The sequence below is a fragment of the Schistocerca nitens genome, chromosome 2, assembly GCF_023898315.1.
Source record: "Schistocerca nitens isolate TAMUIC-IGC-003100 chromosome 2, iqSchNite1.1, whole genome shotgun sequence".
Lineage (NCBI taxonomy): Eukaryota > Metazoa > Arthropoda > Insecta > Orthoptera > Acrididae > Schistocerca > Schistocerca nitens.
Genome location: NC_064615.1, coordinates 317,557,878 through 317,574,173, shown reverse-complemented (window position 1 = coordinate 317,574,173; position 16,296 = coordinate 317,557,878). Strand labels below are relative to the sequence as shown.

General features: G+C 39.0%; 1 long non-coding RNA gene across 1 annotated transcript in view; it reads left to right on the top strand.

Annotated features, from left to right (window-relative positions):
- The window catches only part of LOC126236093 (uncharacterized), a 108,943-nt gene extending 93,691 nt beyond the window's left edge, over positions 1 to 15,252 (top strand). Inside the window, exon 5 of the long non-coding RNA XR_007544869.1 lies at positions 14,818 to 15,252. This is a non-coding gene — a long non-coding RNA (uncharacterized LOC126236093). The remainder of the gene's footprint in view (positions 1 to 14,817) is intronic.
- Positions 15,253 to 16,296: the final 1,044 nt, after the last annotated feature.

Here is a 16,296-nt window from a genome sequence, read left to right as displayed (position 1 = left end):
GTTGCACATCAACTGTACGTGATAGGTGTGCACCAAACAATCTGTTTTGGACTTGAGGTCATTTTGCAGTGCTACTGGCACTGGTCTAGATCTAAAGTTGCAAGTTGCTGCAGAAGGCTTTAACTGAATTTGAACTACATAATTATTTGCCCGCCCTAAGCCTGTTAAAATTCTTTGCACATTGAATCAATATCATCAAATGGAACAACTTCTAAGTGTCAATAGGTGGTGTTGTCATCCACTATTTCAAACCTAAAAGGTGATAAAGCATCCATCCCAAAATGTGTTGTGTCTGATGTGATGGCACAACTCAGAAAGGACTTAGACAGCTGTTTTTCTTTTTCATTGTTTGTGCAATGCAATTACAGTGCATTTACTGCACAAAAGTATGTGGTGCTTGCTGTAGGATAGTAACCTTTATGGTTATTGATCATTAGTATGAGAGAAAACTTTTGAAGTTATGTTGTGGGAGTGTTCAACTATGGCTATAAAATGTTTATGCTGGTTGGGCATAGTCAGTGCAACAAGGTGCTACTTTTGCAGATGTCCCTTATTGAGGACTGAGTGCACATATGTTTGGTAAAACAATCTGGACACCATGGATACCACTTCCTGCTGTTGGAGTAGTGAGGTTTTGTGGGAGAGTGACTATATGAAGCTTGTGACTCAAATGTGTGCTGCTACTGATCTGTTGTTTGGTATTCAATTCTGAGTTGGATGACAAAGATGAATTTAGTATCTGACAGTGATTCAGATTTCCTGCCCAGCCCAATTATTGGTATGGAGAACAAGTCAGAGGTATTCGGGCTACATACTCCACATACTCCAGCTGCGGCTTGCTACAGCATGAGGCACCACTGCGGCAAATGAGTCACATAGAGCCATCCATTGATGTGAGATTGACTGTAAATACTGTGGCCGGCACTAGCCAGTCAGACTCTCACTAGTCTTTGAAGCCTTTAGATATGAAGCCTTTAGATATGCGCCATTGAACAGTAGGGTTTTGACCTTATTTGTGCTGTGTTTGTGATTTGGATTGCTCTCTGGTCTGTTCTGTATGGTTAATATGACTTTGCTACTCTTAAGACTTGTTTTTCGTTAGCTGTTCACTTCATGAACTCTGCCATCACTGACCTCTGGAACTGTGTGTTGTGTGTGTTATTCTACCACTCTCTGCATTAACACCACTGCGAGTGATCATGAGCTGTGTTCTATTTATGCAGAGTAAGACAGAAAAGTGGTGACGTATACTTTCTCACCACATGCAACTACTCCTGTAAGGCATGGATCCTGAGTTTCTAAAGTTGTAACAACATCAGTTACAGCTGCAGCAGGGGCAAAAACAACAACAACAACAGCTCTAAAAACAATGGAAATAGTAGTAATGAGAACAGCAGTGACACTTCCATGGGCAGCAGCAGAAATTGCTGTTACAACTGCCAAGGTTACTCATATGATCGTTCGTAGCCGGGGATGGGGGGAGGGGGGTGGGGGAGGGGGGAATGGGTCTACGGGTCTACTGATGGATGACAGTTGGGAGGTCAGTTTACGTCATTTTGTTCTTCACTTCAAGTCAAATCAAGTAACTGTTCCAGAACATCAGTGTGCACTCTTACTGACTTTTAGCAATAAACTATATGTGCAAAAATTATGTCCACTCTTGGACTCCAGTAGTTTGAGCTTTCCTGATGCTTCTGATTTGCTGACTGACTATTACAGTCTCCAAACCTTCATAGCTGCAAGTAGCCTCAAAACAATGCAACAGCCATATCACAATATGGGCTGATGACATGCAAGGCTTAGCACACAATTGTGATCTTTTTCCTGTGAGCAGTGTGGTGCATTGTATGCCACCTCATTAGTCTGTGGTGTTATTTATGTCTTTCTCCTGATAGAGAAATTAGTGGGAAGGCTTGGGAGTCATCTGATCCAAACCAGATGTGTTAAAACTGTCAAAGCTCACAAAGTAACTGTGTCAGCACAAGGAATATTTCACAGTTCTTTTTCACAATTCTTCTGGTGTCGATGTTGTGTCCTATGATCAACTGATGACTTATAATCAATTTACCCAGTATCCATTCATCTGGCAGTCTAGTGACATGGGATTCAGTATTTAGTGCAGTAGTTAAAAAGTCACAACCTCATCATTGGTAGGTGTATAAAAAACAGAAATGCTTTGTTTGCCGTTGGCATGTTGCAAAGCAAGCAGAGGCTCAGACAATGGTTTCCTCCCTGTCAGTGCCAAATGTTTCCCAAACAGTTTACACTGTCAAACCATGTCCAGGCAGTGGCCCACAGCATCACTGCCCTTTCTGTGACATCACCTGCTTTGCATGCTGCAGACTGGGGCTTCTATTGAGTGTCTGTGCCAGCTGGCTGGTAACAGAAACATAGCCTGTCAGTGCACTGCATGCTATCCTGCCAGTGCCCAAAGCAGCAGCAGATGGAATGGATAGGCTCATGTTGCAAGTTGATATTAATGGAGGAACAGCGGATTTCCAGTTGGACACAGGTGCACCAGTATCTCTGATTAATGAGGACACATACTGGCACATTGGTTCCCCACAGCTGAGGTCCCCTCAGTGTAGAGTGGTGACGTACAGTGTCCTGTTGAACCCATTGTTGTGTGAGATCATAGTCAAGCAAAGTATAAAAATGTAGCTCAGCAACTAATCCTGCTAGTAGTCTGTTCTTTGACAACAACTAACATTTTTGGCTTAGACCTTTTACTCTTTTTGGTTTTCAGATTCAGGACCAAGTGAAACTATTTTCAGCTGTCATAACTGACACACAACTGGACATTTTATGTGCACAGTATAAACAGCTGTTTGCACCTACAGTAGGTCACACAACAAGGTTCCAGGCCCACCTACCCTGAAAGGAATTGGCAATTGTTGGATGTGCAAACACGGCCAATACAAGGAGCTGCAAATCAAAATGATGGAATTGGCAATGCCTAAGTTTTGTAGAGGTCATGTAGTGCCTTTTGCCACGTGTGGGCAAGTTATAGCTGAACTCGATAGATTACAGAGTAATATACCTATATCCCCAGCATTATCTAGCCAATGGGCTATCCTCATGTTCAATGGTTAAGAAACCAAATGTGCCACTTTGAATTTGTGGTGATTTTAAGTCTGCCATTAATGCTCAATTCTTAGGCTGGAGGAATTGTTGGCACAATTAGCAGGGGGCCATTATTTTTCAAAGATAGATATTGATACTTATTTTCAGTTGCCTGTAGATGATCAGACGAAACAGTTCTTAGTTATTAATATGACATCCAGTATGTATCATTATAACAGGTTGCCATTTAGGGTCACAAGTGCTCATGCAATAGTTCAGAGATACCTTGATCAACTCATCCAAGGTATCTCCAGTTGTTTTAATTATTTAAATGACTTTCTCATTACCAGAGCCACACAGCAGCTCATTCTACAGATGTTGCTTGAGCATCACCACGACGATGGTCTTCATTATCACATTGACAAATGCAATTTCTTTGATCCAAGTGTCAAATGCAAAGAAGGGCTTATGACCACACAAGATTATGTGGATGCAATGACTAATTTATGGGCTCCTATGAACTTCGAAGAACTCCAATTATTATGTGAAATTTATTCCCAGTGTGGTCCAGATTTACCACCTGCTTAATAATTTGCAGAAAAAGGCGTTACATTATTTAAAAAATGTATTAATTCAGAGCTGTGACAGGAAGCTTTTGTGTAATTTATAAAGTGCTTTAGGGTGGCACCTTGTTTTGCAACATACCATCCTGGCACATGTTTAGCATTTGCCAGTGGTACATGAGTTTGTGGCATTCATGCCATGCTCTCCCACAGATAAGCTGATGGCATTTGCATCTAAAGTGTTAATTGTAACTCAGAGGAATTATTTGCAAATTGAGATGGAAGGGTTGGCTGTTGGCTAATGTACACTGTGTTGGGAAGTTTTATGTGTCTGTCTATGGTACTAATTTTCACCTGATTGCCAATCAGAAGGCTCTTATTTTACTTTTTGGACTCCATTCAAAACTTTCTGATATGATGAGATGGTGGTTGCAGTGGTGGCCATTGTTCAGAGCAACAATACCTGCAAGATCAATTATCAGCCCACTATGAAGCATTGAAATGCAGACACACTTCCTTGCTTGTTGTGTGGCCCAGATCTGGAGCTTGACAGGCACTTAGTGTTTTGCCTTGGAAGCCAGCCAACAATATATCCTCAATCTATTCCCAATTATGACATGTTAGGAGAAATAAGCCATTATCCACTACTCAACATGGTACTGTCTGCTGTATAGTGGGGCTGTCCACAACATCTGCCTGGCACACACAATTTTCATTATGGTGCAGGCTTAACATCACTGATTGTGTCGCATTGTTGGCTACAGATGATCCTGAATGCCACATGGTAGTTCCTCCACATACTGAAATTCCTCCACAATGTTCATTCGGGAATGTGCATAATGAAGACAATAATGTGGTGTCATGTCTACTGGCCTGGTGTTTACATCACAACATACCATCCAGACTTGCTAGGCATGTGTTCATGCTCAATCAACCCCACTACAGTATTTAAACCATGGCTGTGCCATGACCGCACCTGTCAAAGGGTGCATGTTGATATCACTGGACTGTTCTGAGGAGTTGCTAGTTATCAGTGCCCTCTCTAACTTTCCCTGTGTGACACAGATGGCTGTCACCAACACAGCAACCACCATCTGTACCCTATCCATAATATTTTCAATAGATGGGGCAGTGGCATCTTCTTCCCCTGTTTTCAACAATGGCCCTCAGTTCAAGGCATCTGTGTTTCAGAATTTCTATCAACACAATGGCATGAAGCACCCAACCACTGCCCCTTTCCATCCTGCAACCAATTTGGAAGCTGAGCAAATGGTCAGGACCTTCAAAATGTAGATGCACAAAGTAATGGCATGAGCCAACTCTGGTGATGTGCTCATCAGGTATCAGTTCATCCCTGTGTATGGATGTAGGTTGGCTGAAATTTTACACATGGCTTAGTGGGCCCACCACCCATGCACACAGCCATATTAATGTGTGGTCTCTCACATCTGCAGTATTCCACCCATGCAGAGTAGGATAGAAAAGTGAACCTGATGAGTTTGATCACACTTGCTGTGGTGCAAATGGGAACACTGTTATACAGACTCCACCTTGCTTTCATGAAAATTTTGCTTTGCTGCTTTCAACATTTTAAGTAGTTTTACAGAAGATGCATTGGTTTCCTCAAAATTGTGTTGTGCTGCATCTCACATTTCAAAGGTTTTGCTATGGTTAATGCTTCTTCTAGAGCAGAATTTGCTGATTTCAGTGCCTGTGCACCAAACACCTTTATTGTGTGTGTATTTAATTATTGCATCATGCACTAATGAGTCAAGATAGGATTGTTCACAGTTTTTTCCCACACAAAAATACTGAAGAATGGGTTACAACCCATCAACTTTGGAAAATGATGTCACAAGTTACCACATATCATGGATTACAAAGACACTGATGAGTGTTGAGAAACCACGGAATATAATACAGAGAAAACAGATCATTGACATATACAACATATATCCATAATTCGAACATAATTTTACACATATCACTTTTTTTCACAGTAGAAAGTACTAGTATCCTATTCTTCAGTTGATCTACATAGGTCAACTGAAGGACAGGATACTAGTGCTAGCAAAAATGAAGTATGGGATACAAATTATATGAATGTCAGTTTTTTTCACCTTATCTAGTACTAGTGTCAAGTAGCAACAGAAGACTAGGACACCAGTACTGCTAAAGGTGAAAAAAAGCAACAGACAAAAAATTTGTATGCTGTACTTCAGTTGACCTATATATATATATATATATATATATATATATATATATATATATATATATCAACTGAAGGGTGGGATAATAATGCCCATAAAAGCAAATAAAAAGAATAGGATAGTAGTACTTGTGAATGTCAGAAAAAGCAACATACAATTTGTATCCTGTGCTTCAGTTGACCTGTATAGGTCATCTGAAGAATAGGATACTAGTACTAGTGAAAGCAAAAAAGGCAAAAAATGTAAAATTTATACCCTGGACTTCAATTGATCTATATGAACTGAACAGCCAAAACATTACGACCACGGTTCACTGTTATGTTGGATGCCACCTGGTGGCACTATGGGCACATGATGCAGTAGGGTAAGTATGTAAGCAGAGCTGACAGATGGGGGATCACTTTAGCAGATATATGGGCTGTAAATGGGGAAATCGATTGAGACATGTGACTCTGACAAAGGACATATTATTATTATGCAGAGCCTGTTAACGATTATCTCGAAAACGGTGAAACTGGGCGAATGTCATGAACATTTATGGAAAGAGGCAGAAGGACAGTGAAACTGCCACTAGGCTGTAAATGACTGGAGGTCCATAATTATCCACAGAATGTGGGGTTTGAAGGCTTGTCTGCTCTGTAAAGTGGGATAGGTGGTGATCTGTGGTCTATCTGCCGAAGGACCACAATGCTGTGGCACACACAAGTGTTCTGGAGCACACTGTTCATGGCACATTGTTGAACATGAAACTCTGCAGCAGATGACCCCTGAATGTTCACATGTTGACCCAATGACTTTAACAATTAAGACTGCATTGGGCACGGGACCATCAGGATTTGACTGTGGATCTTTAGAAACATATCAGCTCTTCAGATGAGTCATGTTTATTGCTACACCAGGTTAATGGTTATCTCCACAAATGCCATCATCAAGGTGAATGGTGGCTCAAACGTGCACTGTGCCATGGTCACAGGCTGGTGGGAACACTATTGTACTATGGAAAACATTCTCCTGCACTTTCATGGGACCTGTGGTGGTAATTGAAGACACTTCAACTGAGGACCTCCTGCATCCCTTCATGCTTGATGTCTTCCCAGATGGTCATATCATCTTTCAGCAGTATAATTGTCCATGTCTTGAAGCCAGAATCATGCTACAGTGGTTTGAAGAGCATGGTAGTGAAATAATGCTGATGTCTTGACCACCAAACTTGCCTGATGTGAGTCCAATGGAACCATTCTGGATCACTATTGGGTGCTATCACTATGTACACAAATCAGGAGCCCATTATTTATGGGAATTACATGACTTTTGTGCAGACATTTGATGCCACATACCTCCACAAACCAACCAAAATATTGTAGAATTAATGGTACGCAGAATCAGAGATTTTAACTCCTTACATCTTGTTCCTCTTTCCTATTTTATTCTTTCTTATTCTTTCGAACTTTTTGATTTTTTGCAAAATTGTTTTATAAATAAAATAAATGTTATAATAAAAATGGTTTGTACAATCCCAGACATTGTTTTAGTCAGATACAAATATGTGTGTCTGCACTGTTAACTCTAAGGTTTCTGGTTGATGCAAGATAGGGCAAACAAGTGGATAATGAATAATGTATTCTCTGAATCCAATTTAGTTTCTTATTTTGTAGGGTAGCTCATTGTGAGTGCATTTGAGATTGTTTCTTGTTTTCCATCGTTCAACTTATTACCTCTTATTTACTTGTTTTGTGTTTATGATGGCTAGGTTGTATATTAAAATCTTAGGAGAGCACAGGTACTTAGCCACTTTAGCCTTAGTTAGGCTGTTTTTGTGCTCACTGGTAAATCATCTGTCAGCTTCTTATTTCATATGATACTGCTGTAGAGCTTTCAAATTCCCTTGCTGCATTAATTGTATCTGATAGTGACAGATTCTTAGTGATGGTGATTGCTGTGTGTGTATGTAGTGGGCACTCACCATTGTATGTCAGCAGCTGGAAGCAGCATGACCGTGACTAGCTAGCTGGTGGAATATGGCAGCAGTGTAGTTTTTGAGAGGATGGCTGCTGATATCACCATTGATGCTTCTGGATCATCCATTGTTTCTGATCTCATTGGATTTGTCTTGACATAGGGGTGAATGGCAAACTGTTCATGGGTTAAATATCTCTGAGGTGAAGGCAAACATCAGTCAGAGAGTATAGGATGCAGCATGTTTCATCTGAGATGTAGGGCTCTTCTGGCTGCTGCTGAACTGACTTTGGGAAACACACTGCATTTCGCAGCTTTTGTTGACATGAATGTCATCTTTCATCTGCATTTAGAGATCTTGCTTTGCTCATTTTCCTCAGTGGCTTTAAAAGAAGAAAGAGTGACATTTAACACCCCATTAATGGCGAGCACTAGCTCAGACTGGAGAGGGTAGGGAGTGACATTTGCTGTGTCCATTTGAAAGTAATCATCATGGCATTTTCCTTAACACTGTGACACCTCACTTGGTGAGAAATAGTGAAGGCAACTACAGTTTCTCAGCTTATGGTACTATCCCCAGGACTGACTGGAGTCTAATGGTGGGCAGCCAGGTGGAAGGTATAACCAAAGGCTCTGTCAATTCTATAGTGACCCTGGAAACAATTTTTTTGACCTGCAGTATTAGGGTTCTCCTGAATAATTCTTGAAATTATTACTCACAGGATGCATCTATTCAGGCAACAGAGTATGTGGGATGTGCACGTAAGTGATTTTTATGTTATAGAATCTTTCTCTGGATTCTATACAAAATTTAGTTTCATACACCAAAGAATTGTGAGTCATTAACCTATATTTAGAGCAGAAAATCCTTTCTCACAGGTCAGAAAAAGAAAATGTGGAAGCATACGACCTAAGTACTGTGATAACTCTCTCTTAAATGTGATCTTAATGTACACACTACACTTGAAACAAAAACCTGACAACCCTCCTCCTTCCCCACCCCCCACCCCCCTCCTCACCCCCCACCCCCCTCCTCACCCCCCACCCCCCTCCTCCATCCACTTTCCCATCCAAACACGAGCCTCTGAATCTCCTTGTCTCATCCAGTCCTTTCCCTGACTCCATACCCCTACCCCCTCCATATCACCACCGCCCATCCAGTCAACAATCAGTAATTACCCTAGTCAGCAATTTTTTTGCTTGCTCTGCCAAAGAATTTTGTTGTAAGACTTCAATTTTTTTTACATGCGTGCTTGCTGCTTACTGCCTCCCCTAGTTGGTGAGTAGCGATCCATTGTCTTCTGCATGTTTGGTTGTATGACACATGTATTTGGAGGGATATATATACTGTTCCTTTTCTTTAATGGTGTGATATGGATAGTTTATCTAAAATATAGAATTCAAGATTTTTATTTTGAAGATAGATACTAATACAGGAAATTCACAGTATTACTGTAAAAATAACAGATTTTTTTAATGGTACTGAACATGACTAATAAATTTCATAAGCTTTACTTGGACTGCCAAAGTGATAAGTGAGAACAGGCTTTAGTGAAATAATGATTTAGGCTTTCTCCTCCTACTGTGTGCTTCTTGTCTGTGCTATTCTTGTTAATAATTCATTAAACAGATTAAGGGAATTTAAATGGTAATTGATCTGTACTGACTGCAACCCTGGTGTTTGGTGTTTATAAGTACAGTTTTTTCTTGTCAATACTGCACTCATAAGTATCATACTAATTGTTCTGTATTTAAAACATTTTCTATGATGATTTTTCTTTAGATAAACATTACTCAAATCAACTTTTTTTTTTTTTTTGAGAAAAATAACACAGGCCAATGATGGAAAAACTTTTTTCCTGAAAATAGTTTATTCTTAGGGTGGGGAATCCAAATATGATACTTAAAAAACTGTATCACCCACCATTTCTTCACATTTTACAGTTACATTTATTAAATTAAGCAGTTTTTTAAGAATTTAACAGCTTTCATATAGTTAAAATAATTTAAAAAGGAGGTGTAATGAATGTGGATGACGTTGGTAGCACTGATGAAAAACTTTGCTGTCAAAAAAAGATCAATATGTTTGTGTTAACAGTTGGTCCTTTGTTTACTGTTAACCTAGCCTCACTTTCCCGTTTCCTGTACATGTGCTGAGTACAATCTAATCATGATTGTAAAAACTGTGCTGACAGTTTTTGTTATATTTGTGGTGAATTTGTGATTAAAAAGCACCAAAGAAACATTACAGACTTTGTGAAAAAGGTTTATCTGCCTTCTTTGGATCTAAACTTGGTGATCAAGAAAAATCTTGGGCGCCGCATAAGGTATGTTATGTGTATGTTGAAGATCTGAAAAATGGTCTAAAAAGGAGAAATAATCCTTTAGATTTTCTGTTCCTATGATATGGAGGGAGCCAAGAAATTATTCCAATGATTGCTATTATTGCGGTGTTGATATTGCTGGTCATAATTCGAAAAACAAGAAGGTAATAAGCTACCCTAACCTTCCGTTCGCCATCCGACCAGTAGGGCTTGATGTAGATTTGCCGGTTCCTGAACCACCAGATGATTTAATTTCCGTTCCAACAGAAGTATTTTCTGATGTACAATCTGATTTATATGAACCAGATGATGATGAATTCCACTGTAATACAAAAAGTCTAGAGCCCAAATTGTTTACTCAGACCGAGCTTAACAATTTGGTTAGGGATCTGGGCTTAACGAAAGTAAAAGCTGTATTGCTTGGCTCTAGATTAAAAGAAAAGAACTTATTGGCAGTGGAACCAGCATATACATGTATAGAAAGAGATAGCAGCAATTTTCCAAGTTTTTTCAAGGTGATTTAGTGTACTACTCAGACATTCCTGGTCTGATGAATAAGTTTGTTATTGAATACAAAAAGGAAGACTGGAGGCTGTTTATTGATTCATTCAAAACTAGTTTAAAGGCTGTTTTATTACACAATGATAACATGTATGCCTCTATACCTATTGGACATTCTGTACATATGAATGAAAGCTATTAAAACCTAGAAATAGTGCTAAATAAAATAGGGTATTCTGCTCAGGGTTGGATGATATGTGGCAATCTAAAAGTAACATGCATGCTCCTTGGTCAGCAAATTTCCATATTTCTCATGTGAATGGGACAGTAGGGCTAGGGATCAACACTGGTGCAGAAAGAACTGGCCTGTGAGGGAGTGTTTAAAACCTGGTAAGAAGACCTGGTCAAAACAAGGCCCTGGGAGTAGACAACATTCCATTGGATCTACTGACGGCCTTGGGAGAGCCAGTCCTGACAAAACTCTACCATCTGGTGAGCAAGATGTATGAGACAGGTGAAATACCCTCAGACTTCAAGAAGAATATAATAATTCCAATCCCAAAGAAAGCAGGTGTCGACAGATGTGAAAATTACCGAACTATCAGTTTAATAAGTCACAGCTGCAAAATACTAACGTGAATTCTTTACAGATGAATGGAAAAACTGGTAGAAGCTGACCTCAGGGAAGATCAGTTTGGATTCCGTAGAAATGTTGGAACTGACCCTATGACTTATCTTAGAAAATAGGTTAAGGAAAGGCAAACCTATGTTTCTAGCATTTGTAGACTTAGAGAAAGCTTTTGACAATGTTGACTGGAATACTCTCTTTCAAATTCTGAAGGTGGCAGGGGTAAAATACAGGGAGCAAAAGGCTATTTACAATTTGTGCAGAAACCAGATGGCAGTTATAAGAGTCGAGGGGCATGAAAGGGAAGCAGTGGTTGGGAAGGGAGGGAGACAGGGTTATAGCCTCTCCCCGATGTTACTCAATCTGTATATTGAGCAAGCAGTAAAGGAAACAAAAGAAAAATTCGGAGTAGGTATTAAAATCCATGGAGAAGAAATAAAAACTTTGAGGTTCGCCGATGACATTGTAATTCTGTCAGAGACAGCAAAGGACTTGGGAGAGCAGTTGAACAGAATGGACAGTGTCTTGAAAGGAGGATATAAGATGAACATCAACAAAAGCAAAACGAGGATAATGGAATGTAGTTGAATTAAATCGGGTGATGCAGAGGGAATTAGATTAGGAAATGAGACACTTAAAGTAGTAAAGGAGTTTTGGTATTTGGTGAGCAAAATAACTGATGATAGTTGAGGTAGAGAGGATATAAAACGTAGGCTGGCAATGACAAGGAAAGCGTTTCTGAAGAAGAGAAATTTGTTAACATCGAATATAGATTTAAGTGTCAGGAAGTCATTTCTGAAAGTATTTGTATGGGGTGTAACCATGTATGGAAGTGAAACATGGACAATAAATAGTTTGGACAAGAAGAGAATAGAAGCTTTCGAAATGTGGTGCTACAGAAGAATGCTGAAGATTAGATGGGTAGATCACATAGCTAATGAGGAGGTATTGAATAGATCTGGGGAGAAGAGGAGTTTGTGGCACAACTTGACAAGAAGAAGGGACCGGTTGGTAGGACATGTTCTGAGGCATCAAGGGATCACAAATTTAGCATCGGAGGGCAGCATGGAGGGTAAAAATCGTAGAGGGAGACCAAGAGATGAATACACTAAGCAGATTCAGAAGTTTGCAGTAAGTACTGGGAGATGAAGAAGCTTGCACAGGATAGAGTAGCATGGAGAGCTGCATCAAACCAGTCTCAGAGCTGAAGACCACAACAACAACAACAACAACAACAACATTCTATGCAAAAACCTTCTAGATCCATAAAACATAGTCATAGCACCTCTACATATAAAGTTAGGCCTAATGAAACAGTTTGTAAACGCTTTGCCTAAAGATGGACCATGTTTTAAGTATCTCTGCCAAAAGTTTCCACTCCTTTCAGAAGATAAACTAAAAGAGGGCATCTTTGTCAGACCTGACATTAGAAAATTGATGTTTTGTGTTAACTTTGAATCTACAATGACCTTAAATGAGAAAGAAGCATGTGTATCATTCAAGCAAGTCATTACAAAGTTCTTAGGACATGAAAAAAACCCAGAATATGTTTCTATTGTAGCTACAATGTTAAAGAAGTTTAAAACTTTAGGATGTGTAACGAGTCTGAAAGTTAACTTTTTGAACAGTCACCTTGATTACTTCCCAGATAATATGGGAGATGTTAGTGAGGAGCAAGGAGTGCGTTTTCTCCAGGACATTAAAGTGATGGAAAAATGCTACCTAGGCCGCTGGAACACCAACATGGTGGGGGACTATTGTTGGTCACTTCGCTGAATAGTTTAGTAAGCGACTCATTGTAGAAAAAGCTACACAAGAAGCTTCAAAGAAAAAAGAGAAAGAAAATACAAACCAATTCCCCTGGATGATACAAAAAACTGAGGCTAGATTTGGATTCAGCTCATAAAAATCTAGAAGGATCAGCTATCAAAGTAAAAGAAAAGTAAAAAAAAATTTTCATTTGTCTGTATAATGAGTATGTGTGTGGTGGAACATAAAATTATTTTTGATACAGTATTTACATTTTTTGATTTAAATCATGTAATTATTTATGTAAAGTACTGTCAGGCAGGAAAACTGTCTCATAAGTGGTACAGTTACCTCAAAAACTTATAGAACATTTAGCTGAATAGCTTATGGGATTTCTAGCTGAATAGTATTTTTTCAAAACTATTTTTACACATACATGTTTTTATTTGCTGATTTTACTGATTTTTCTTTTCTTACTATCCAAACTTGTCTGTGCATATAATACTTACTGTCTACAAATGATATTGGTATTATTTACCAATAATACTTGCACTGATCAGCCAGAACATTATGACCACCTATTTAACAGCGAGTACGTCCACCTTTGGCATGGATAACAGTGGTGACACATCATAACATGGAAGCAATAAGATCTTGGTAGGTCACTGGCGGGAGTTAGTAACACATCTGCACACACAAAAGTCACTTAATCCCCATAAATTCTGGGGAGCAGGGCGATGAGCTCTGATGCTACGCTCAATTGCATCTCAGATGTGTTTGATCGTGTTCAGATCTGGCAAGTTGCGAGGCCAGCACTTCAACTGTAACTTGCCACTGTGTTTCTTAAACCACTCCATCACACTCCTGGCCTTGTGGCATGGTGCATTATCTTGTTAAAAATGCCACTGCCATCAGGAGAAACAATTGTCATGAGAGGGTGTACGTGGTCTGCAGCCAGTATGCAGTGCTCCTTGGCTACCATGGAGCCTTGTACGAGCTCCACTGGACTGATGGATGATCATGTGAATGTTCCCCAGAGACACCAGCTAGTCTACATCCCACCAAACAGGCGTCTTGTCCTGTTTTACCCATCTGTCCAGCCTATGATGTCAGACATGTGTAGTGAGAGGTGTTCATCCAGCCCCATGGCATCTGGATGTGGTTTCACCTTGGTTCCACCACATGTTGAAGGCACTCATCAAAGCACTCTTGAACACCCAACAAGTTGTGCAGCTTCTAAAATGCTCATGCTGAGCCTCTGGGCCATTAAAATGTGCTCTCGGTCAAACTCAGATAGATTGTGTGCCTTCCCCATTCTACAAACAAACAGCACACTCAGTGGTACCACATGCACTGTTAATGTGACTGACTAGCTGTCATTCATTGCCAGCTGATGTTGCTATCACCTGGCTAGGTTAATACCAATAGTAGGTCAGTGGTCATAATTTTCAGGCTGATTAGTGTATAATGATAAACAAGTTTTGTGTTTTTATGTTCCCTAGAGTATAACCACTCCATCATAAATCTAAGCAGTTATGAAATTGTGTAGCTAAAAGTCTCTTATAGTTTGTTGTAAATTTAATGCAATGGCTGTTTGCATACTATTGACAGGAATCTATTCAACACTGTACACCATATCAAACCAATACATCTCAGATTTATATAATACTGCATTACAATTTTTAACACTCTGCCACTGTTGTCTTAGTTTGTACCTATGGCAGCATTGTTATTGTGGTATCCATTCAGTATTATGATGATACAAGAACATGTACACTACTTGTATTTTGTTTAAAAGTGCTTCCTATTTGTCTTTCATCCAGGTAACAAGACTTCAAAGGAGATAACCAAACCTCAGGCAACAGAAGTTAAAACTACAACACAGTAAGAGATCAGTAATTTAGAAGAATTCACAGTTCATTGCCTACAATTGGAGTTCACAATTCATGTAGTTGAAGGATGAAAATTTCAAGTTCTATGCTAAATGATGAAGAATGTTTTTTTAATAAGTCAGTTCATATTCTGTGAATTTTTACAATAGTTATACAGTTTTGCACCTGTTGTATAAAAATGCTGTCTCAAAGAGAAGAAATGTGACATGTAAATTTGTTCTGTTGGCTGAAGCCAAGTTTACAATGATGCTGCCATTTGAAACTCATTAGAGAGATTGGCTGGCTGATGAACCTTTAACTTGTCACTTCAGTCATAAGTACAAAATTTGTTACAATTTCTGAAGAATAAAGAAACATAAATGTTCAGACTTGTGCTTCCATAATCTTCATGTCATATTTCCATTCAGTGTATTGTTTGTAGAAAGAGAAGTCATTATTTTAAGTAGCACATTCTACATGTATGACAGAAAAGTGTTCCAAATTTCATAATGAAATGTGGAAGGCATACAACTACAAAATATTGCACCTATGATACAGAATCCTTCAGTGCTCTCTCTCTCTCTCTCTCTCTCTTTCCTCTCTTTTCCTTTCTCTCTCTCTCTCTCTCTGTCTGCCACAATTATAGTGAAGCTGCAATAGGAGGATGATTAACATTTGGTATGAAATTGTCTTATTCCATTGAAGAAAGAACTTTGTTTGTAAACAATCAACACTAAAAGATGCGCTACAAACAGTACTGCAAGATTCTTCACCATATCACAAAAAAGTGTCAAGAACCATGTACTACGCACAAAAAAATCAAAATTACAAGAATGAAACAAAGGCAGTTTAGAGTGTTATTAGGCACAAAAAGAATAAACTTGATGAGATAAATTTTATTCAATGCCCTGATTACAATAGCAGCAAAACAGATTGTGTTGTACTCTGATCATTGACAGTCAAATCAAATCAAAATGGGCCTTACACAAGGACTTAGACAGATACAGCATACTCCATCAGGAGACATCAATTCTAGCAAATAAACTGTAAATGAGATCACAAAAGTTGTCAGGTCACAGAAAACTAATAACTATTTCAATAAAAGTACAAAAACCTTGTAATGTGAGTTGTCATTGTAACTTATAGTCAAGGTGTATTTCTTGAAGACTCAAATACATGTTTGTAACACCCATTTATAAAAGTGGAGATCAGAAAGAGATCTCAAATTATAGGTGCATCACCCTCCTTCACTCATTCTCACACATTTTTGAGAAGGCGGCTTACAAAAAATATTAAACCATCTTTCTGAAAAATAACCACTTTTGCTTCTTTAAAGACTTCTCAACTGGAAAACAGTAATGATCTGACAAATCCAGTTCTAGTGGAATTGAGAAAAAATGCCTTAGGTTACCACACAATAAGAGTCTACTG